At 46.8% G+C, this 16,598-nt stretch overlaps 1 long non-coding RNA gene across 4 annotated transcripts in view; it reads right to left on the bottom strand.

Annotated features, from left to right (window-relative positions):
• The window catches only part of LOC133498655 (uncharacterized), a 124,786-nt gene extending 110,854 nt beyond the window's left edge, over positions 1-13,932 (bottom strand). For all 4 annotated transcript variants that reach the window (XR_009794399.1, XR_009794415.1, XR_009794407.1 and 1 more), the window contains exons 1-2: positions 13,722-13,932; positions 9,207-9,279 (exon numbers count right to left, since the gene is read on the bottom strand). This is a non-coding gene — a long non-coding RNA (uncharacterized LOC133498655). The remainder of the gene's footprint in view (positions 1-9,206; positions 9,280-13,721) is intronic.
• Between the last annotated feature and the right edge of the window lie 2,666 nt (positions 13,933-16,598).

The raw sequence follows: 16,598 nt of genomic DNA, 5'->3' as shown, positions 1-16,598 counted from the left end.
AATGAAGAGAAATCCTTCCTCATTGCTTTATGTCTATAACAAAAACACATGAAAGAACTGAGTCATCAAAGACAAACTCCCTTTGTACTCCTCCTGCTTTTGGGCAACAAATACATCCCGCCTTGTGTGACCCAACCAACATATTGCCATATTCATCTACATCTCCATGGCGAGACGGCTAATTTGCCGCTGCTTGAGTGATCGGCGCAATTGGCAGAAAGTACAATTTAATTCGGGGTCACGCGGATGCAGAAGACAATTACAAGAGGCTGGAGCAAGGCCTTGCCATCAGTCCATCACCGCAATCTGATTAAATCATTAGCCGGGGCAATCCTCCTCATCATGCAAATGCGCTCTGCAAAGTCGGATACCAGGAGGGGGGCACCACGAGTTTTCTGGTAATAGGAAAAAGCCACTTAAGACAAGTGTGGACTCTACGGCGGTTGGCGGGAAAGAAGACATCCCACTGTAAAAATCCAACATCTGGTAGGGATTAGCGGCAGACTGCACCTGCATACAATCTCGTGTGCATTGACAGACACGTGCACAGGCTAGGGAATGGACCCATGGAGGCAAACGCGTCGCGTACCCAAGCAGCGACAGCGTGGTAAACGACATGCCTGTAAAACACGCACACACCAAATGCTGGCACTTATCGAAATGATCTGATAATTATCTAATCATGGGATGCCGTATCCGTGGGTGAAAGCGCTGAAATGGCCTGCCTTGTTGAATCTAAAAGCCCAGTAACATGCACTAACGACACGTAAAACACCTTAATAACACATTTGGGGAGCAACACATAATGGCTAGTGCTAACAAGGATTTTTAAAGGTCAAGTGTCATGCCTATAAACGTTCTAAAATAGACATTGTGATGAAAAATACACATAACATTATTCACTTCAATGTCTATATGAAAAAAATAAATATGAGTGGAGAGCGAGTCATCCACGTGCAAAGTTGCGAAGTGTCATTCGACATCCAAGTGAGCGCCATATTGGCTCCATCTACTGCCTGTGATGTCACTCCGGACATCCGCCATTTAAAAACATGCTTTGCCACTTATTATGGGAAACAAACACGACCTTTCTGACACGGAAGCTCTTTTCAAAGAAAAGAACATCTCACAACAGAGTGAAGTGACCGGGGCAGTATTACCCTATTGTTTCGAGCCATATTTAGATGATATGCGGATCACGGCCAAACCACTTCCCAGCTCGATCCACCTCCGAGCGGCGGTGATAAAAACGCTGCCCGCCCATGAGCGACGACCACACCATGGGAAAACCGCCTCCCCGTTTGATCCACTTCCGCGGCAGAGATGAGCCACCCCGGCCCGGCGCCACGAAAAGCCACCCCAGCTGAAGCCTTGTCGACCAGACCAAGCCGGCCGCCGGTGGCGATCCAAAAGGCCTGCGGAGGCCGTTCTTCAGCGGCTGCTATACAGAAGTCTTTTGATGCGCACATTGTCACATGTAGCTATGTACGTATTACGTCCCCACCCAATATATATATATATATTTTTTTTAGTAGCTGTATACAGACCTACCTGTCTTTACCTTTACACCTGTGCAATCCATTTTTCACGACAAACTGGATCTTTTGGAAAAAATATGAAAAGGGAATCCATCCTCCTGAGTGTTCGCGCAATATCCAGCAATACAACGAGCCGGCATTTTGGCTAACACGAAGGGACAACAAGCTACCTTCCAGCAGGTAAAACTCGTATAAACAGACGACACCGCTTGAGTGCGCTACTGCCCTGTATGTCACTTCCTGCTTCCCTTGAGAGGATTTTCATGGTGGGAGTTCCAAAAAGCCATATATGTCAAAATCATGTTTTGTGGTGGAAAAAAAAAAACAAAACAACTGGGTTTATTCGGGCTGCTGTTTTTTTCATTAATAACATACTAAAAATCATCCATTTCATGACAGTGGACCTTTAAGTTTACTTGATCATTGATGGATGAAACTAATAACCTGGCGCACACGCTTCTGACCCAATGCACGCTCTCGTTCTCGAGTTCTGATTTCAGAAAGGGCCGTAACAATTCAGAGTCCGGACGAAGCCCACGGGGCCGCCTATTGAGTACCCGCTGGTCTACAGGAGAGTTCGCTGCTACAGCCCGCATCTCGAAGCCAACACAGCAGTCTTGTTTACATTCCCAATAATCCCTTCTCCCTGCAAGGCCGGTCTATTGGACTGTGTACAAAGAAATGTTTTATGTTATTAAAAAAAAAAGAAGAAACCTCAAAGCACAAGTATGGCCCTTGGTGAGATTGTCTCCTTTGCTAAATACTGAATTGCAGAAACAGTGCAGCAGCCGTGAATCACCAGTGTTTGCTGCCCGTGGGTGGCAAGTGTAGCGCAGACAACATTGTTTGTTATTTCAAAAGCCGAGCGCAAAGCCCGCATGTATTGTGCCCGAAAGCAATTATTGCTGCGGATGCGCGCCGCGCCACGTGTCCTCAGCCGCGGGAGCGTGTCACATGCGTACCCGTTGTCTGCAAAGGAAACATGTACAGTCTGGCGTAGGCAGTGATTAAAAATGCATGAAAAAAATATTAGAAAGGGGAAGCATCGATTTGCGACGCGCGGGTGGAAATTGTCTCGCCGCGGTGGGTTTCGAATTCAGACCGCTCTCGGGACACGTTTTCGACTTGGCCGAGCGTGGAAAGCACAAGTGGGACGGATAATGATGGCGGCGATTGTTTGGGTTTTGATCATACCCGTTGTCGCAAAGCCTTGTGGGGAATGACGTATTCAGTTTTGCTGCCGTCCGAAAATACATATTTTTATCCGTCAAAGTCTAACTCCAGAAGATGGTGCACTCTATAATACAATACTTGTACAGTAACGGGAGTTCAGAACATTCAGCCGGAAACACAAATGGCAATCAAGGAAACGGCGTCGATCCCTGCAGCAAAGCTTTGTTCTCTCAAGGATGTTTCGACCACGATCCAAAGACGCCATCAGCCTGACTGCGTCCATCAAGATTATGAATTTTCAAATGCACTATCATCGAAAAAAATCTGCTGCGCCGTCACTCTCTCCACTTCATCCCCGCTAAGTCCATCCTTGGCTGACGCGGAGGGACCTTGATGTCACTTTTGAGGATTTGCCACGGCACATTTCCGCTGCAAATCTAACGCGTTAGTGCCAGCGATGGGATCTCGTCACCCACCCACTTCCAACTCGTTGCGGTGACTCACAAAGCGACACAGCGAGGCCAAAACGCGAATCTCCGCAGTGACAGTTTTGTCGCATACAAAACACGATTTCAACGAGATGAAGTCCTCCGAACACTTGAAGTTCAATACCGTGACTGAACCTTGAGCAAAGTGTGAAGAAAAGCGCCTCCCTAAGTGCGGGGAAAACGTAAATGGATGTGTTTACGGAGCACCTTTCTACCTTGTGGGTACTTGAAGTCCTTTACCTCGCTTAACCGCTCGCACAATGACGACGGCTCGCAAACACGCGAGTGACGCAGAATCAAAAGGAACTGGGGATTTCTTTTCCCAGCGGATTGCATTTGGTGACGCTGCTCGACTTCCGATTTGGACCTTTTACAATTTTGTTTAGAACCATTAGTTTTACAACCCCACAACCTCAAGTATTCTGGTAATACTCTTCCATCCAGTTTCTTCTGTCGCTTATCCTCACAAGGGCCGCGGGGGAGTGCTGGAGCCTATCCCAGCTGTCAACGGGCAGGAGGCGGGGTACACCCTGAACTGGTTGCCAGGCAACCACAGGGCACAACAAGACAAAAAAAAAAAAAAAAACATCGCACTCACATTCACATTCACACCCAGGGGCAATTTAGAGGGTCCAATTAATGTTGCATGTTTTGGGATGTGGGAGGAAACTGGAGTGCCTGGAGAAAACCCACACGGGCACGAGGAGTTCATGCAAACTCCACACAGGCGGGTTCAGGATTGAACCCGGGACCTCAGAACTGTGAGGCCAACGCTTTCCAGCTGAGCCACCAAGCCGGCCTGGTAATATTACTACATTAAAAGGAAAAAAAAAAAATACTGTAGTTGGTAGGCTGGATCTTAGATGCCAGCTGTAAAACTGTACCAGATCATGTGACCTGTACCCAGCAGTTTGATTGGCTGTAAATAGAAAGACCAAAAAAATCATCAAAATGGCAATCATCTTTATCAGATTTGTGATCTTGAAACGTCTCATTACTAACGTGAGACAAAAGTACTAGCGCACTCACGGTACCTGAAAATGTGATGGTCTGAAATGTGTGCGATACATGTGAACAGCATATTATTCCAGAAAAATAGGGTCCGATAATACAGAGGAACGAACGGTGAGTGTGGTAAGGAAGTGAAGAAATTTGAGCTGTAAATTTTAGGCGCTTTTGACTGGAGATGAACGGTGCCCACAACCAATTAGGAGCAAAACACCCACTGACACAGACAAAATAGCAGAGAGCAAAAGGAGCTTTCATGTAAATGCCAAGGACAGGGGTGGGGGCATTTATGTATCTATCGCACCTTCCTGACTGGGTCGTGTTACCCCGAGGTGACAACAGTTCACATTCAGCATGCTCCAAAAATCAATGATCACTAATGTTCACGGTGCACGGATCAATCGCATTAAGAGTGATCAAACAGGGTGTCGAATCGCAGCCCGAGGGCGGCCGTCTTTCCGCTCTCACAGCCAGAGCTGCATTTAGCCGCTCCCGGTTTGAAATGGCGGCGGGGCGGCGTCGCCGGGGCGCCCCCCCGGCCGGATAAATGCGTCGAGGGCCCGAACGGCGGCGGCTAAGTAAGGGAGCGGCGGTTCGCTTCGGAATTTTATTAGGATTTACAAGGCGAGCGGGCGCCGGAGCTGCTTTATTACGCCGCCACCGACGAGGAAATGCGCAAATGTCACTCTGAATGTTTCAACTCATATTTTCCCTCCACCGCTCTCATAACCGGGAAACTGACAATCATTCAAACTCCAGGAATACTTCGGACAGTTCGTATTATTATTCAACAAGGCTCCCTTTGCACTCTTTGCGCGATTGCGTTAAGAAATTGTCCAAAACGAGGAATTCCCCACACGGCTTGCCGGTATTTTCCATCCATATTGGATGCCGACATATAAGCCGTCACGACCGTGCGAGGCTGCGAGGGAGCCCGATCAGGCGTGAGGAGAAAAATGGCGCTGATCCCCGAAAGTCATGTGAAAGAATAAGAAGCAAGAACCATGCGTGTTGTTGCTGGAAACCAAAGTGTGAAAAGTTGTTTTGCAGGTTCACTGAATCACGATTGGGATCACAAATGCGGGAGGAAGTTTACGGAAGTCTTTTTATATTTTTTACAGCGTATTTGCCTGTAAGGGGTCACTATTAAGTACAGGTACATTTTATGGACCCATAATGGGGTCCCCTGAAAAACTGTACAGACATTTGTCCCTCCAGACGCTTTCATTGTTTCACATCTAACGATCTCATTACAGGGTCTTTGTGTGAAAAGCGTACACACACACACACACACACGAGCATTTCCTGGATTTGTACGAAAGGTCCAGTATATACAGTAAAATGCGGTTGATCTATAACAGGGGTGTCAAACTCATTTCCCTCGAGGGCCACGTTTTGACTGTGAAACACAAAATTTTAATCGTCTCATCACGTTTACATCATCAATTTATGAGCCAGAATCCGAATCGGAAATTTCACCTATTCATGTTTGGTCACACAAAAACGCTTGTAATATCTCAACTTGATCATTTATGATATATGACAATTTGAAATTTTGGCACAGATTTTGGAAAGTCTAGATTTGGCTTCGCGGGCCACATTAAAAATAAAATAAAAAAAAAAAAATCACATGGCGGGCCAGATCTGGCCCCCGGGCCTTGAGTTTGACACCGGTGATCTATAACATTCATCGGACAGCTTTTCAAACACTTTCCAGCTCGGGAAGGTGATCGTGTTTGACCCAACATTGTGACAAAAATAACCAAAGGTGGAGCCGGTTTAGTGCCATCGATATTAAACCAGCAAAGTGAGCAATCGTACGTTTTGCTTCATGTAATGACAGCTAATTACGCGGCTGCGCAAAATGCTTGTTGGCTTCACCGCGGGCAAGCCCGTTGCCGTTTTTGCGCGCCGGGAACGCCGTCGCCGCTGTGCACGTGGCGAAACAAAGGGTCATTATTAGAGACTCTCATTGGAATTGTTGCGTATTAGAGCGAGCGAGCGAGAAAGAGAGAGAGAGACAAAATCTAATTACCGGCCTCTTCCCCACCCCCGCCCGACATCAATACTCCATTAAAGTGGCTCGTCTCCCGGGCGCAGGCCGGCTCGGACTCCGACTACGCGTGGGAACGTGTAGGATCACGCTGAACTTACACTAATGCAGTCATGATTACAGGAAATAGTAATGTAAAAAAAAAAAGAAAAAAATACAGGCCAAAATTATGAAACCATCCACATCGTCTTCCACACGCCATCAAGATTCTTCAGTAATGGCTAATGTTCATTTTTACTTTTTTAACATTTTTCTGTATATGCTAAACTAGTTGTTTTCGATGAAACATTTTCTTTGTCAATATTGGTGGGTGTCTGGAATGGATTACCAGGTAATCGGATATGCCGTCATATCAATGAGTAACATTGCTTCCGTTTTTGTCTAATTCGGTTTCAGTCCAACATTTAGGAACAGATTGAGGTTTTGGCGGTATGTTGGTGCCGTTGTACGCAAATTCTGGAAAACACTTTTTGGAGATGTGATACATGGGTCAAGGGTCAAATTTGGAGCAAATCTCGATCGAAATGTGTTGATTTAGGAATTTATTTTAAAGGTCAAGTGTCATGAAATGGATGATTTTTAGTATGCCATTAATGAAAAATCAGAAGCCGGTTTGGGCCAGTCTGTTTTGTCACCACAAAATATGATTTTGACATATATGGCTTTGCAACTCCCGCCATAAAAATCCTCTCGAGGGATTTGTTTGACGAGAAGCAGGAAGTGATGTTGGAGGCAGTAGCACACTCAAGCAGACTCGTTTCTATGAGTTTTACCTGCGGGAAGCTAGCTCGTTGTTCCTTCGTGTTAGCCAAAATGCCGGCTCGTTGCATTGCTGGATATTGCTCAAACACTCGTGAGGATGGATTTGTCCTTCATAAGTTTCCAAAAGACCAGGTTCGTCGTGAAATAGGATTGCACGGGTGCAAAGGACGAGAGGTTCATGGGTTCCAAATGACAGGTAGGTGTGTATAGAGCTACTTAAAAAAATAATAATAATAATAGTTGGGGGGAGGACATAATCCTTTCAGAATGTAACAAAAGATCCGCGTCCGGAAGTCTGAGGTGCTAAATGTGTCAATGTGCCCATCGGCGCAGTGTCCTCCGATCACGGCTTCGGCCGGGCTGTCTCATACATACTGTCTGGGAGTCTGTTGTTAGAAGTGATCCGCATATCATCTAAATATGGCTCGAAATGGCAAATGTCTGGGGGGGACGTCACGGGCAGTAGATACAGCCAACATGGCGACCACTTGGATGTTGAATGACACTTTTGCAACTTTGCGCACAGATGACGTGCTCTCTGCTCATATTTATTTTTCCGTATAGACATTGACAAGTGAATAATGTTTTATATGTATTTTTCATTACAATATCTATTTTACAATGTTTATAGGGATGACACTTGACCTTTAATGTTGCATGTCATTTTTTAATAATAATGCAAGAATCTTAGAGACAATACGGTGCTGATCCAAATCAGGATTTTTCGGCCTTAACGGCGGTCTCTGCACTACCGAGCGCCATTCCGGTGATTTCCGCAGTCCTTCAAAAGAAAACGAGCGATAGCGCCGAGAGGCCTCTCGCTGCCAAGTGCAAGCGCAGAGAGAAAACTTCGATCTGTGCCAAGCGCTTCTGTCGCCCGATGGAGAAGTTGCAAATGAGAAGTCGACGGCGAACGCCGCGGGAGGCACCGAGACTCGGGGCCCGGCATCTCGGCTGCGCTCCCGCTCACGACTCGAGCGGAGCGACGGCGGGTGGCCGTTTTTTTTTTTTTTTTTCGCAGCGAGGGCGGCAGACTCGGTGAGGCGGTTTAAAAAAAAAAAAAAAAAAACGAAAGAAAAGTGAACGAGGGGAAAGACGCGAGTTGTAATTCAGCACCGGCGTCGTCAAAGTGCGAATTTACACAATTAAGTAGACGCTGAGCTATAAGAACCGCTTTGACGCCGTCGCCGAATCATTATCAGGTAAGCAGAGCTGCAGCGGTAGCACAGATTAGCGTTAAATTGTTACCAGCGTTCGGCTCTAATGATGATTTTATCAACATCATGAGCCAAGTTGCATTTGGTCATATCCACCGGGACACTCGGCGCCGAAAAGCTGCTCGACGAGCGCCGAATTATTGGAATCTTGATGGCCGCTGGTTTGTCGAACGGGCGAGAGGTGGATGTGGTTTAATTAGCCAGAAAGATAAGGACTGTCGCCTGACGCGCATATTAGCCCGATAAGAGAATTACCTTCGGAAATGTGCCACTTCCTTGACTGCTGCGTGAAGAACTATTTTAAAAAAAAGATATGACTGAAACACACCGCAGATGTGCACGAGTTTGGGGCGGCAGAACTTACAGGACGCTAAGTCAACGCTTTGTTCGGTGCGCTTTCCAAACAGCACACCATAAATACAGCATGAATCTGTGAATTTGTGCGTGAATTTCTTGCATTCGATGCGATATACAAAATACGTTCTTCCCTTTAAAGCAAAATACTGCAACATACGCAGGGTTTGTTGTTGCGGAACTCGATTACTTAGTGGTTTTCGGGACCCGATTCGCTGATCGGACCTCGGCGCTCAGTAGAAAACAGACGACGTGTGAATTATCCAAGCCGCCGGCTATTGAGATCAATAGAGGTGCTGTAAGTCCAGCCTGCTCTCCACGCCACTCGCTCGCCCGCCCGCGTCGTCGCTGCCTTCGTTCTTTGTGTTCCAGCGGCCGCGTATTAGATATGCGCATCTTAAAACACTTCTCAGAACTTCTTACCAATATAAAGAGTGCTGTGTACTTGAAACTCAAAAGGAAGTAAAACACGCTTATTAGAGCTACTAAAGTTAATCAAAAAGATGTACACTAGCTAAATAAAGACAGTTGTGTCCTTACTTTAAACCGGACTGTCAACTTGGGCAACTATTTTACATTAAATTATATCGCATTATACATATATTCATCTTACCTGGTGTCATTAGCCAATCAGCTCGTTCGTTCGGCGTGACGGGAACAGCCAATTAGCTCCTTCTTTCGTGGCACTGTAGAAAAAGAGTTCATTGCTAAATGTTAGCGAGAAGAGAGAGTTCATCCATCCATTTTCTTAGCCACTTATCCTCACAAGGGTCGCAGGAGTGCTGGAGCCTATCCCAGCTGTCAACGTGCAGGAGGCGGGGTACGCCCTGAACTGGTTGCCAGCCAATCGCAGGGCACAACAGTTGCATTCACAATCCCACCAAGGGGGAATTTAGAGTGTCCAATTAATGTTGTATGTTTTTGGGATGTATTGTGGGAGGAAACCCACGCGAGTACAGGGAGAACGTGCAAACTCCACACAGGCAGGGTCCGTGATCGAAACCGGGACCTCAGAACTGTGAGCCCACCGTGCCGCCAAGTCAACTTTACGTTTGTGGTTCATTTAAACGAAAGATCAGTTGGGAACACTTTCGAACCAAATCTGCAACCCTTCTCATCAAAACCACTTTTGTTTCCCGTTAGGTGGCTGTGACTCCAGCGAGGCGAGAGTCAAGGATGACGGTGGGGGTGAATTCCGACATCCGAGCAAGCTATCAAGAAGGCGCTGCTGGTGTTTGAATGGAAGCATAGCGGATCCCATTCTAATTTCCTTCTCTTCCCCTCCTTCCATTTCATCCGGGCTCCTGCCGAGTGAAGCTTAATGATGTCCCCGATGACCAGCCAGCCGACGCTCGCGGTCGCTCAGTCGCGTGCTCGCCGTCGGCTTTGGCCGGCTGAGCGCGTCTGACTGGTGGGGTGGGCCGGGGGGTTTGGGGGGAGCCGCTGTGCACTGTCTTCATCTCGAGTGCAGCTTCGCTACCTTTTGTCCCCCCGCCGCCGCCATCTTGATACGGGACGCGTTCGGCTGTTTTTATTATCTGCTCCGCCGCAGCTTTGGAAGACGGCCGCCGCGCCCCGTCTGTGCATCACATCGCAAACCGACATCTGCGACGGCAAAAACGGCGGATCAGCTCTCCCGCGGGGGGACAGCGGCCAACAATGGCGTTACATACTGCCCTGTTGTATTCATTTCAACTTACAAGTGTCAACAGGCTAAACCTCACAAGTCACATTGACTTTTGTTATTTTTGTAGCGGCATAACAAAATAAAATGGTAACTTCACATTTCGGAGCCAGTGAATTCCCACGGCGATGTCACGTTACCATCGTCAGTGATTCCCAGTTGGTGACAACCACTTTGAAATAAATATAAATATAAATAAGCCATCATCCAAGCTTTAACAGACAAAGAAGTTTTGCTACAAAAGGTCAAGGAAAGCCGTAGAAGATTCCACTTTTCGAGGAGGCCCTCAGTGCTACCGAAAACGCCTCGCCCTGAACGCTAATGGCTAAGTGTTGAAAGTGCAAGTTCTCACTTGAATTGGTTGACTTTCCAGAAGATTTGGCACCAATTAGTCATTGCGATGCAAGCCATCTCGTGCCGTTACTTCCAAAAATGACCGCGATTAATGAGGCGTGAAGATGAATAAATGTGAAGGGGGAAAAAATGGATCGAAATCCTTAATGTCGAGGCAATTTTATAAAAGTGTGGGTAAGGGGGTTACCTACCGTCAAGACTTTCAAACTTTGTGCAGGAATTAAAAGGTAGGCCGTAATTCACTTCTAATCTCCTCAAATGTGGCGGTTTTGCCTTCAGGAATCAGACCAGCACGCTGGATGCTCTGTGAAACCGCAGTCATGCGCGTCACTCAACAGTAGACATAAGCAAGGCATTGGTATCGTCCATGCGCTGATCTGAGACCAATTTATTGATGCACTTATTGGCATAAAAAGCATGGCGGCCTGCTTTTACATATGCCTAAAATTTGGCGCATTATAGTCGGACTGTTCCGAAGCGCCAATGCAAATGCGACGCCAGCGCAACCTAACGAGCGGCGTGCGCGCCTGTGTATAAATAAGTTCAACTAGTGTCCCAGTTACTGAGAATAACTCAAAAGAGCACAAGTTGTCTCGCAGGAGGCGCTTTCGTCTAAAAATTGCCAAGTCGTCAAGGTTGCGCGCACCACAGGGTCCCGTGGTAATGTTTTGACGGGCCTTTAAATGCTAATTAGTTCATTATCCACGTTGGCGTGCGAACGGCGTAAAACGAACGCGATTAGGTTACGACGTGCGTTGCCGTCACGCCCTGCGTGTTTGGCGGCGGAGAAACATTTGTTTACATTAAGAAAAACATAAATCCCGTAAGAAAGGATGGAAATTTGTCAGATGCCGTCATAAAACATTACGATTCTTTCAAATAATCTTGCAATATTAATACTTTGTTGTTGTAATTAGATAATAGTGGAAAACACAATTCTCAACATTATTCTTTTAATATTCTAAATTTCAATCTTAAAAAGGACTTTCCCCAAAACACGAAACTTGATTATGTTAATATTTTGTAAAAATATACCAAAAATTTTTTGAAAATCTAAACTTGAAATACAATTGATGATAAGAATGTGAACATATTGCAGAGTTAGCGGAGGTTTTAATGGTGGATAAAATATGAATTCTGCAGGGAGTTACTTCAATTAGAATTGGTGGACCGACGGCACGGTGCCTCAGCTGCTAAAGCGTTTGCTTCACAGTTCTGAGGTCCCCGGTTCAATCCTGGACCCACCTTTGTGGATTTTGCATGTTCTCCCCGTGCCTGCGTGGGTTTCCTCCCACATCCCATTAATTGGACACTCTAAATTTCCCCTAGGTGTGATTGTGAGGGTGACTGTCTCTATGTGCCCTACGATTGGCTGGCGACCAGTTCAGGGTGTCCCCCGCCTCCTGCCCATTGACAGCTGGGATAGGCTCCAGCACTCCCCGTGAGGATAAGCGGCAAAGAAAATGGATGGATAATTGGTGGAAATGTTCTTTTCAGAAGCAAATAAAGCAGCAAAAGAGCGCTCGTCCATTTATGTTTCACTGCGGGCCGACCTTGGCGTTACTAATGCATTTGCCGGTGGGGAATTCCCGGAAAATCAAAACACGCAAATGCTACCTTGTCACAACTCTTCTGGAACGAGAATGGAAAAGAAGAGGAGGGGGGGGGGGAATGAAAGAGAAAAGCCAAAGGGGAGAACATGGAGCGATAAAAGGCCAAGCCGGGAAACAGAGGAGAGGAGATTGGGGGGGGGGGGAGGCCTTACGCAGAATCAGGCCGGAAAACGGTCACGGTCCGCCGTCACGTCAAGTCCACCTCCCGGGCTTCTATTTAACACGAAAATTGATTTCAACACAACCGGAGACGTCCGCACGGGGACCCGAGGACAGGTGCGCCGAAACCCCCCCACCCCCCACCCCCCCAACCATCACGGGTCGGCCGGGAGAGAGGCTAATGAGAGGTGAGCTAACCCGATCGGAGCTAACAAGCTCGAGACGGGAGAAGAGGAGCGGAAATTAGCAGAAAAGAAGAGATGGAGGACAAGTTGAAATGTTTTCATTGACACAAGAAACTAAACGAGGCTTCGCGGGGGCGTCGAGCTGCAGTTTGGGAGGCTCGCGGTGCTCGCGGTGGTGGTCAGGCACGCGCAGAAACAAAACTGAAAACAACAAATGTTTCAACGTGGACTTGAAATCTTTACCCGCAGAAATGGGAAAGAAATGTGGTAACCTTGGCAACAGTTTAAGATGGAGATGGCAGAGGGATTTGTGATCAAACGATTGCTGCCCAGAGTTGCCGACTCAGCGACCTTTCATGCAAACGCTCTATCGAAGATAGATGATTTTCTCTCCCTCCCCAAACGAGTGATGAGCAACAAATCCAGCGAGTTTCGGTATACTGTGAGAGACCCTCCAAAGCAGAGTTGCACACTTTTTATTCAAGGAGTGCCAACTAATAGCCAAGTTCACAAAGCGCCGTTTGACAGAAAAACACACACAGTAATAGAAGATAACGGGGGTGGGTGGGGGTGGGGGTTACTGATGGAACATTTGGAAAAAAAAAAAAAAAAAACAGCAGTCCCAAAATAACTTGGCACTGTCCCCCCTCCCCCTACCAAAACCTCCACTCAGAAAATTTTTTTTTTTTTTTTTTTTTTTTTTTTTTTTTGCAGTGTCACTGCTCTGCGTTCTGCTTGTCAGTGAAAGCCACAAAATGTTGTTTTCTTCCTCCTGCTTCCAAAATTGTTGCCGCTAAAACTTTTTCCTCGCCCTCCACCTGACTTGTCGCAATCACTGCACAGAAATGTACCCTCGTCTCGACATTTCCCAGCAAATACTCAACATGCACCAGAACAAAAATAATGCATCATAACTCTAAATGGCAACTCCTGATGTTCCCACTGTTCTGTGACGTCACAATGTGACGATAATACAAGTAGATGGAAAATGAATGCATGAGGGGAAGAAACAACGACAGTATATTATTTTCACTTCAACCGTGGCCTCTATGCGCGAACTCCAGTGACAGAAATAATATGAATGATAGAAAAATGTATCTATTGTGCTCTGCAGATTTGTGTCATGACGTTACCTGTCGTTGGGTTGATTCAAATGAAATAAGACAGCTGCGGCAGTGTGCGCATTGCATTCTGGGACTTGTAGTATCACGGAGAAACAGCTCTATTGAGGCTGTCATGTATATTTTAAGAATGGTAATAGCTGCAGAACCACTATTTTAACTGGAAAAATAATGTAATAATGATATGGATATATGATGCAAAATTGTAAAATATATATATAAATATCGCAGGGGGGGGGGGTAAAAAAAACATCTTTTACATGCTGTCTTGGACCGAAATTCACGAGAGACTACCTGGGGTGGTCTGCTCGGGTGAGAACGCTGTCTCACACTTCTTCTTTGGAGAACTGCGCCAGCAAGAGTCCTCATTTGGGTTCTGCAAAGTGACGTTCTTCATTTCTTAATAACGAGTGTTTTAGAAGTGGTCGGTGTTCTTTAAAGAGTTTAAATGCGTCTCATGTCTGTAGGGTTGTAATTACTGTGTAATTACCGTGTTTGGTCACGTGACAGTCGCAATGCAAGCGGGATTTTAATTTCAGCAGCAGAGAGATTGCCCAACATGGTTGCCTCCCCTTATTGGAGAAAATCAGTTTAATTCTTGCTTCACAAACACAATAGCAATCAATTTACCTACGTTAGCATTCGTTTTAAACTAGTGGACTAAAGGCTCAATTTGGAAGTTGTTTAAAAAAAACATGAAATTCTCTAGTTTAGTTTGACATCAAACTGAGCGGAAATGCACAGTTTTGACATTTGAAGGGGAATCATTGTCGTGACATCTGCTTATACTCGCACACGCGTGCTAGCTTTAGCGGCCAGACAAAAAAATGTCAAGCCTGTCGTGCTTCCCGAGTTTTAGTCGCGAAACAATAAGAGCGACCGGGTGTGTGCACGCCGTGTTCTTCGCGCAGCTTAAAGCTCATATGAGCTAGACCTTTGGCAAATCCCGTTGATATTTAAAAAGCGTCTCCTCGGGGCCCGGAACGCACTCCTGACATGCGCCGGCGTTGGGTTTCTCCCGATCTCTTGAGCGCCGAGCGAGCGATCGATGCGATCGACGGGCCTCAACCTTTCGCTTTTGAAGCGGGCTTTCGCACCAAAGAACGAACGAGGGAACGGCCGCCGAAAAGAGCGCTCCCCGGGCTTCGGCGTCTCTTCGGATTGCCTTCAGCTTTAATGAAGATGCTTCCTCTGGTCTCGGCCCCGTGAGCCGTTTTTGTTGTTGTTGTTTGCGGTTTCAAGAGGCCAGAAATGAGAGAGGTTGTACTTGTGGGCAAGGCTAAAATATCCAATATCCAGCTTTTAAGGACCATGTACTGGTACTCAGCTCACTGGAGCGCTAAAGTAGAACATCTGTCTTACTAGCAGTATTTTTTTTCTTCCTCCACTGCTGTACAACAACTACTTTGGTGTATGCTAACTACATGTGATTGGTAGACAAAAATATTACTAAGTTGACATTTTGGTACGAGCAAAGTTTCGCAAACAGGCCTCGCGGCATTCTGAGAAAGGCGCATTCGCATAGTAGACGTGCCTTCCTCCGGAGCTTCTCCCGGAGGACGAAGGCCACTCGGATCGTAGGAGGGGGAGTCAGCTCGGCGCGAGGTCGCCATGACAACCGCCTCTCGCCACGTCGCCAGTGTCGTAACGAGCAGCGGGGACGCGATGTTCCTCGGACGGTGTGAATCTGTCAGGAGCGGGAGATGCCATCCAGCTGTCCACCGTATCCGCGTTTGTGTTTTTTTTTTTTTTTTTAACACTTCCACCTCCACACGGGCCTGCTGTCTCTCACCTCGTTCAATCTCCTCTTCCACTGGCCACTTGCCGCCGTGCGGACCGCTACAGGCGCATTGATGCTTCAAACGAGCAACATTTACTTTGTGCTCCTCCCTCGTGCCGGACACTCGATCGATTCCCGAAGGAGACGGCCTTCATCACGTTAGCGATAACGGCTCAGTCAATGGGAGGTAAAAAAAAAAAAAAAAAAAAAAGGTGCAGCCTTTGACAATTCATCTTTAAGTGACGGTTTACATCATGTGATAAAATAAGTTCAGCTTTCAAGGGAAAATATACTTCAAAACGCCTCATTTGCCGTTGAGTATTAAAGGTGAATTTCAAAGGTGAACTTTTGCAATGTTTTGCCTTTTTGAGTTTTTCTGAGGCGGCACGGTGGGTCACCTGGTAAAGCGTTGGCCTCACGGTTCTCCCCGTGCCTGCGTTGGTTTCCTCCGGGCACTCCGGTTTCCTCCCACATCCCAAAAACATGCAATATTAATTGGACACACTAAATTGCCCCAAGGTGTGATTGTGAGTGTGACTGTTTGTCTCGACGTGCCCTGCGATTGGCTAGCAACCAGTTCAGGGTGTACCCCGCCTCCTGCCTGTTGACAGCTGGGATAGGGTCCAGCACTCCCCGCGACACTCGTGAGGATAAGCAGCGAAGAAGATGAATGGACGGACGAGTTTTTCTGTTGCCAACTATGACCAAAAAAGGTCCAACTCGCAATGTTCGTGAAACCAAATTGGGCAGGAAATGTTCCAATTTCTAAAGTTTGCGACAACCATCCACCCTGAACTGGTCGCCAGCCAATCGTAGGGCACATCGAGACAAACAGCCGCACTCACAGTCACACCTAGGGGCAATTTAGAGTTTCCAATTAATATTGATTTTGGCATGTGGGAGGAAACCGGAGTGCCCGGAAGGGACGCACGCAGGCAAACTCCACACAGGCGGGTCCGGGATTGAACCGGGGACCTCAGAAGTGTGTGGCCAACACTTTACCAGCTGAGCTCACCGTGCCGCCTTTGAGCCGACCAAGTAACCGGAATTTACCCAATTTAATTTTGTGTGAATTTTTCATTTGGAATTTCTTGTCCACAATATTCACA

This window comes from Syngnathoides biaculeatus, chromosome 1 (assembly GCF_019802595.1).
Source record: "Syngnathoides biaculeatus isolate LvHL_M chromosome 1, ASM1980259v1, whole genome shotgun sequence".
NCBI classification, from domain to species: Eukaryota; Metazoa; Chordata; class Actinopteri; order Syngnathiformes; family Syngnathidae; genus Syngnathoides; species Syngnathoides biaculeatus.
This window is presented reverse-complemented; position numbering and strand designations above follow the sequence as displayed.